The sequence below is a fragment of the Nipponia nippon genome, unplaced genomic scaffold (genome assembly GCF_047370975.1).
Source record: "Nipponia nippon isolate SJK-2023a ecotype South Korea unplaced genomic scaffold, ASM4737097v1 scaffold_41, whole genome shotgun sequence".
Classification (NCBI taxonomy): domain Eukaryota; kingdom Metazoa; phylum Chordata; class Aves; order Pelecaniformes; family Threskiornithidae; genus Nipponia; species Nipponia nippon.
Genome location: NW_028262360.1, coordinates 298,025 through 306,381, shown reverse-complemented (window position 1 = coordinate 306,381; position 8,357 = coordinate 298,025). Strand labels below are relative to the sequence as shown.

General features: G+C 47.4%; 1 long non-coding RNA gene across 1 annotated transcript; it reads right to left on the bottom strand.

The window, feature by feature from the left end:
- Window positions 1-2,772: 2,772 nt before the first annotated feature.
- Window positions 2,773-3,959, bottom strand: LOC148052938 (uncharacterized). Its single transcript, XR_015709056.1, has 3 exons — window positions 3,832-3,959; window positions 3,395-3,695; window positions 2,773-2,908 (listed from the first exon to the last, which is right to left on the bottom strand). It is a non-coding gene; the product is annotated as an uncharacterized LOC148052938 (long non-coding RNA).
- Between the last annotated feature and the right edge of the window lie 4,398 nt (window positions 3,960-8,357).

Sequence of the window (8,357 nt, the reverse complement as noted above, 5' to 3'; positions counted from 1 at the left end):
AGGCAGGTCTTGCTCACGTGCTCAGGGAATAGCCGGTCGCCGGCGGCGCTGGGGTCCGGAAGGAATTTTCCCCCGGGGCAGACTGGCACTGGTCCCCGGGGGTTTTTTGCCTTCCTCTGCAGCATTGAGCATGAGCACTTGTCAGGGCTCCTCTGGTCCCTTTTGGCTGGGTTACTGCCTGTGGGCCGAGGAGGCAGGTCTTGCTCACGTGCTCAGGGAATAGCCGGTCGCCGGCAGCAAAAATAAAGTAAAATTAAGTAAAGTAAAATAAAATCCTGTTTCTACTTGCATCCCTTTTGATTTGTGTCCTCGAAAGTGTTTCTGGAGCTGTAAACCCCCTGGCATTTCAGGCAAAGAGTGGTGTCCTTGTTCTGCGCCTCATCGTGACTGCAGGGAATAGAACAGAAGAGAAGAGAAGAGCTATTTTGTTTAAGTCTCCACTGATTCCTGGATTAAGTTCAGTCTCCCCCAACACTGGGTTTAAGTTCAGTTTTCCCCGATACCGGGTTTAAGTGCGCTCACAGCTCTACAGAAAGAAATGTCTTCCTTAAAACAAGTACCACTTCAAAACAGGCTAGGGCTGGATTTGCTTTTTGCTAAAGAAGGAGGTTTGTGTACGGTTATTGGTGAAGATTGCTGTACCTATGTTAGCCAAGACAAAAGGATTGAAAAAGATTTATCTATCTCAAATTTGGGAAAAAAACCAAAATCTTGCATGAAGTGGCCCAAGATAACACATCTGGGGGATTTAGTGACTTCATGGAAAAATTAACATCTTGGGTACCAAACTTGGCGTGGTTAAAAGAATTGTTTGTTATGACAATTATAGTTGTAATTCTGCCCCTGGCTCTGTGTGTAATAATTCGGTGTGCTTGGGGGTATTTCCAGAGCACAGGGGATTCCTACAGCGAATGGAAAAAGAACCAACTTCAACGAAAACTTGAATCGAACAAATATTTTGAGAAGATGTTAGATAAAGAAACATTATATGAAAATAAGAGATAGTAAAAGAATTTACTAACTGTATAGAAAAGGGGGGACTGAAAAGGGGCTTCAGAGTGTAACTATAAAAGTTTAACGATTGTACAAAATGATTGAAGTAAGGAGTCTTGTAATCTCTCAGCGAAGGACAGTTCCTGATAAGAACAGAAACTTGTCTTAAAAAACCAGCTGAAACCGACCCTGCCGTTTGGACAAGAGTCAAGGAGCAACTGAGTCTGCGCAAGAACAAGGGGTTACGAGCGGTGACGAAGAAGAGTCCTCAGCCTTCATCCCCACGACCCCCCGCGACCACCACCAGGAGGCACTGTGCAAGCCTGTGCTCGGAGGGGCACAGGGAGGGGTTTACGGAAACGACCTCTGGGGGCTCATTTTAAGACAAAGCGGGGACAGGTCATGCATATGTCTAGGCGTGTTGGGAAACCTTCTGTCTATGTAACACTTGGTCGTATAAATCCAGGACAAGCCACCACGTGGGCGCGCACGACTTTGGCGGGATGACCCCCCGTGCTGCCCAGCGCTGAATAAACATACCTACTTTACAACCTCCAGGGTTGTGGAGTCTGTTTCTGCACGTCACAAGTGTAATAAAGCCTTAACGCCCAAGCGTGCTGCTCCACGGACATGAGTATTCCTGCCTAAGCTCACCACCGATTTCATTTCCATGTGGCTCTTGGCAGGATACGAACAGCTCTTCAGCGCTGGGGGTTCCTCCCCTCTTTCAGTCAAAACGGCAAGTTTTATTCCTGTTGGACCTGCCTTAATTCCGGCGCCTTTGGGATTGAAAATTGGAATAGCGTGTGTGCCAGAGACATTCCCACAGCTTGGCTGGTGTCCACCAAGAGGAGTCTGTCCTTAGCCACAGTGCTCATTTCCAAGGATAGAGCCTGTTTGATTGACCAGGACCCTACAGGGAGAACAGAAGAGCAGGGCTGCAGACACAACCTTTGCCACAACACAACATTTGCCACAACATTTGAGATCTTGCTCATGGCTAAAGGAAGATGGTGGCCTCAGAGGGTGGCTGAGGCTGGGGGCTGGCATTGCCTATGCCCAGCTATGCCCACAGCGTGACAGAGGAAAGAGTGGCGCTGGGAGGAGGCAGGGGCTGGCCAAGCAGCGCTGCCCCGGCACCGGCACCGGCACCGGCACCAGCACCCCACTTCCCAGCCTCGCTCGCGCCGTCTGGCCTGCGTCCTTTGCACGATCCCTCAAAGGGCTCAATTCTTCTCACGCCGCTGCTTTGTCCAGCTAGCTGGACTGGTGCAGCCCACAGGGGGAATGGGTAAAAAGAAACACCTGCCATTTTTACCCATCAGCTCCCCAGTCTTAGAGATTCCAGGCCCTGCTGCGTTCCCAAAGACGGAAGTGGGTGCTTACAATACCAGAGCTCGCAGGTACTCTATGGGAACGCAAACTAACCTTGGAGGAGACAAGACTGTAAAAGCAGGGCCGGCAGACCCTGCGCAGGAAGGGTAAGGCAGCCTGCCATCTGCTCCTTCGCTCCTTTTCCAAAGCCATCCCTTAAGCATCTCCCCCTCCCGCTGGGGCTCCTGAGAAGTAAAGACTGTCTTACTGGAGTGACAAGCTGCAGGACAGCAGGCCTGCTCCCTTCCCTTGTCCCAACCGCGAGCAGAGGAAAGGCAAGGAACACATCTTTTCCTTCCCACTGTCTCAGCCATTAAATGTTACGGGCTCGTACATTGCAGGCTCTTCAGGAGGACGCACCTCAGAAGGGGCCAGCAGATGCAGGTCCCTGCCTTCGTCATGCTGGGAAGATGAACTTGGAGGGGAGGGGAACGTAGCAAAGTCTGGCCGGAGCTAGACGTCCTCTGCACTTGCTGGGAGTTCCAGCTCAGCTCCAGCTGAGCTTTTCACACCACCTGTAAGGGGCCTTTCAGTCTTTTTCCTGTTGAAAACAAGAGTTTTGGTTTACCATCCTTAAAAACAAACAAACAAACAAACCCCAAACAACTTAAGGGGTGTCTCTTCTGTTAAGCCTTTCCCTCCCCACGAGGAGCTGGGGGGGCTGTTGTGGCCGGGCAGAACACGGGGAGCCCCCACATTCCCTCCTGGGAGACCCCTAAACAGAAATGGCCAGAGCCAGCAACCCCCGAGAGTCCTTAGCATCCAACAGACAGAAGGCACCGTGGAGCTGCCGGCCCTGTGGCTCCCACTGTGCAGCCCCCAGGCCTCCCCAGCACCCCGGCTGCCTCAGCCCTTTGTCCTGCCCAAAGCCTTCTGCCCCAGAGGGACCGACCCCGACCCCTGCAGCCCAGGGACGCTCTCTGAGGAAGGAGCAGAGGTGACCGCTGGCCATCGCTCCCGGCTCTCTTTCAGGTGTTTACAAGCCTCCTCACTAATCTTCGTTCCTTTCCCACACTCTCCATGCTACCTTTTTACAAATCTGGCTCAGGAAACCGTCTGGCACAGAGCTCTCGATGGTTTTCTCTCCAAGTCAGCTTTGTGACTCTGGTGTAAGCATGCCAAGAGGCCCACATCTTCACAGCACGTGCTCAGCTCCGCTTGCAGAAATAGCCCTGCGGTTCTGCACGTGCTGCTGCCATGCGGGAAGCTAACCATGAAAATATCTGTTGGCAGGACTGCACAGGAGCTGCAGAACCTCATTTCATTTCTAGACAGCCTTCTCCGGAAAAGCAGCTGAACTTTCCACGGGACAGCTCTTGAACACAGGCCTGGGAGGAAACAGAAGGGCTATGAAAGGAATTAACGATATTCTTAAGGACAAAGAGAGGGAATTAATCTTGTTTAGCCCTCTCCTTTTTGCACAGCAAAACCAAGGCCTGGTTTGGAGCAGCCGAATGGATGTACCTTTGTCAGTGGGAGACTGGCCTCTGCATACTGGAGACCTTGACCGTGGATGGTATCTTCTGCATGGGGGTGACCTTGACCTTGAACGGGGATAACCATGTGACCTTGACCTGGAGCCATAGTTACGACTCTTCCCTTTGCCTCTTCGTGGCCATGGTGGAGATCGCGAGTAGGAAGGGGAATGGGCACGACTCAATGACTGAGAGCAAGAGTGAGGGTGGGAAGAACTGGATCTTCACTTGGAACTTCTAGAGGAAGATGAAGCACTACAGGGAGACCTGGACCTTAAGAAAAACACAACACAAAAGAAATAAATGAAGTTATTGCAAAATAGTCACTCTCCCCAATTTTTTTCCTCCTGAATTTCGTTGGGTTTGTTTTTTTTTTTTCCCTCTCCATATGCTTAAGTCAAAGCTTCTTTCAGCTGCTGACATAACGCTACTGCAAATTGAAGAACTTGATAACATGTCAAAGTTTCTGCTTACAGGACACAACAGCTGCTGCTTTGTTAGTGTAAAAACATCCAGGAAGGGTAAGGCTATTTCCACTCACTTCTACCACATGAGCCACCAGAGCTGTGCATTGACTTCAGGTGCTGTAGACTGGCCTCTACTGGTACGTGAACACGCACAGCTTTCGCTACTCCGCAGCGACATGCAGTGCAACTCAGTTTTGTTGCAGTAAGATGCAAAAAGAGCAAGTCTTCATGGCTACAGCGCAGTATCAACCATCAAGAAAGCACAATTTAGCCTGAAGACAGTAAAGCTCAATTTTAAAATGCCACCTTAGTCTCTTCAGCTTCACTACTTCTTTGGCAACTTGTACTGGATGCAAAGACTTGCACTGCAATCCGACATACAGGACTATTTAACCAACACTTCTAGGCAGATGGCCTAGCAAAATTTTGCACATACCTCTAGCTCTAAGCAAGGATAGTGACCGCACGTCAGGAAAAATCAGACCTAAAAGCTGCTCAACTCAGCCTCTAGGAATTGGACTCAATGCCATTACTCTGGGAAAGATACCGACAGCATTACTAACAGAGAGCTCTTCAGACTCCTGCCCGAGTGATTTGGGGGGACAGAAAACATCAGCTACCCTGACTGTTTTCTTCACAAGTTTTTCTTTTATTGTTTTCTAAGGAACCATTTCACATTATTCCGCAGGTGTCCATTAGCATCATTCCTCCCCTCAAGGTCCTTCACCAATTTAAGGTTTCCTTAGAAACAAGTCTCATCTTTTAATTCCTAAGAAAAGTTCAACAATGCCAACAAAATACGAGCCACAGCCACCAGTTACCAGTCCAGGTTACAATCACCTTATCTCCTCCAAAGCACTTTGAGGTAATGGTTACAATCCGAAGAGGCAGACACAGAACATCCAGCAGCTGCACCGATTCCGTTTCCAGCCTCTCGTGGCTGTCAGGAGATGAAGGATGTCGTTGCAGAGAAGCTTTAGGAACAGAGACACCTGTTCCTTCACAACTGCTAGCAAATGATAACTGTCAGTCAACTGTCATCTCTGCCACAGTGGAGCGAGGAACCTACACAGGAAACCCCTGTCCCTGCTAATCCCTTGACTCTTCCAATCCATCTAACGACAGAGAGCTGGAGTGCAAATGCTCCTGATTCTTCTAGGCAACCTGCTTCTCCGTTACGAGCGTGTAAAGCAGTGACCTGGAAAACGAACGTCTATGCTCCTTTTGAATCTTTTTATCTTCCGTCCATTCCGTACCAAAATCCTCCGTAAACTCATCGAGAACGGACTTTTTCTTTTCCCTGTTAAAATAAGTTTGACCTTTTTTGCAATCAGAGTTTGACCTTTATTACAAAAAGACACCAAGAAACAAAACATGGCCAACAGGAGAAACAGGAGACTGCATGCAAAGGCAAAAGGTGAACATCCTGTCGAAGCAACACCAGTTTAGAATTCCTACAAGTTTTAGGGAAAGTTTTAGCATGACATTGGTCTTGTTTTAGTTTGGGATGTTTACCATACACAACAACAAAGTGTACTGGAAAAAATTTTTTATATGTCGTTACGGTTTCCTCAGAATGCGTTCGTTTTTCAGAGTCCTCTTTTCAGTCATGTACTGGAGTTTTATTACAACTCATCCTCCAGCAAGCACAGATCCCCTTTCTTCAAGCCAACTGAAATTAAGCCATTTCAAAATTAATTACCACTCGTATTCTCCACAGCTATCTGTGCATACTCATTTCATTCTGAATCAGCTGTTGGAGAAGTTCTGTGTTATGGCCTCGTTTAACAGGTTACAAGTAGCAAGATGTTGAATTTCTGTAGAATACTTAGAGTTCGCAGCCTGGTCTGCCACCTGCTGAGCGAACTGTACTGGCTCTCATGGCATGACCTATTGGAGAGGGGAGATGAAAAAGAAAAACAATCCCATTCAGTTTATCTGAAGATTATTCTTTTAAAGAAATTCTCAAGTTATCATTACTTGCCAGCTGTGGGTCTTGATTGTCCTTGGGGGCCCAGAAGACTTGGTAATGCTGGTTGCCTTCGTACAGGAACCTGACAGCCCTTGTCAATCAATGCAAACAAACAGTTGGAAAATAAGCTCTACACAAGTACGAGGATCACTGCTGATGTTGAAATAACACTTACCTTCTCTTCCAACAAACTGCTGACTGACAGAGAGGAAGATTCAGAAAGTTCAGCAGCAGTCACCAGAGCAGCAGGAGGTGTAACAGTCAGGAGAGGTGGTGCAGGTGGTGGCGGTGGCGGCTGCTGCTGTTGTTGCTGCCAAACCTGCTTACGGAGCCTTTTTGTGTAGCCAGCTCCATTTCTGAAGTCGTTCACAGCCTGGAGGCAGGAAAGCATTTGCAAAAAGGTAATGTGAAACTTCAGTAGATGCAGGAACAAAAGCCTCCACGGAGTAAAATTACTTGTGTATTCCTATCAATGCTCTCAATCCTAAAAGAAACCAACAAACAGATAGATGAACACATCACGTTAAACACTGACATTAATGATGGGTAACGCAGAGTATCTGTATTTCAGGTACCTCAGTCTTAACACCAAACCTGACAGTGAGGCAAGCCTGTTAAATAAAAGCGTGACCTGAATTTTCCAGAATGTCTCTCCAGAGTTGTAAGCTTCTGTAACAACAGATAAGGTATTTGAAAAGTACATTTAGCCTTATTCAATTTAGCCTTGCTTAAGGAGATGTCAGTTAATATTTTCTTCCCTTTCAGCTTTGTACAAATAGACTTTTCTTACAAACAGTTTACGTAAAAGTCATCGTCTTACCTGGCGTAGGAACTTGTTGGCAAATCAAGCATCGGGAGAAACAGCTGCCTGATGACACGTTGGGCAGGGATGCTCCTCCGAGTCCAGTAATGCTGTTCTAACACCTGTGTCTAAGTAGAACCGTCAAAATAGGTTTTAGCCAAACTAAGGACATTTTTGGCATTCTCATCAGTTATAAAACCCCGTCTCTGACTAATGGGTGAAGACGGTCTTGAATTGAGAGCATGAAGCTATAAATGTTCAACAGTGTAAAAAATACATTGTATGCGGCAAATAACCCCACAGTTTTGGTATTTCACTGCGGTAACATTTGAGGATGCAGAGTAGGCTGTGTCTTGATGTGTCCACTAGCCTTTTTTCCACTATCTAGTACAGTGAGAAGTCACCAACCTCAAGGCTAATGAAGAAAACACATCGCAAAAAACCATCAGTGGGTTTGAGTTCTGAAGGTTTTAACCAGCTCACCCGGGCAGAAGACTGTGGATTAAATGCCTAACTCTCCGTCTGTTGCAGGCCACAGTAAGGCACCATGGTTGCCTCTATAGTTTTGTATGAGAGAAAGGGCTGTGGACAAACTCAATGCCTTCGATAGCGAATCCCGTAATCACCTGCGCATTGATGCACTCTTCTCAGCCTCGTCCTTCTGCAGGTCAAGAGCATGTAACTAGATACGTAAAAAGGGAAAAAAGCTTTCTGCCTTCTTTTTTCCTTGATACGCGAAGAGTCCTTTCCCATTCAGGGTATACTTAAGTAGGACACAGAGCTGGTAACAACGGAATTTCGTTATCTCCTATTCCTGCTTTCACAAGATCAGCTGTGATGTTTTGAACTAGCAGACACGGGAGTAACACTTACATTCGTCACAACAACTGTCTCCACAGCAGGGAATAACAACTGCGTCAGTCATTATCTCTTTACAAATGAGACATAACAGCTCCTCTGGAACAGGATCATCTGAGGAGGAGAAGGACGGCTCCTCTGGTAAAAAGGGAGGCTTCTGCTTCTTCCCTCTGGCATACGCTTCCCTGGAGGGGGGTGGGGAAGGACAAAGAAAAAAGTTAGAGATGGGTAAAGGAACGCTTTTCCAAGCTTTGGACTTTATCAAAGGAAGATAATAGATGGAATTCCTCTCCCTCCACATGAGCCTTCTAAAAGGCAGGCATTCAGTTTAAACTACTTTTCTATAGCCACAAGACTAGAAGAGGGAGATGGGAACAAGTTTCCTTCTGCAGAACTCTCCCATTCATTGGATCAGC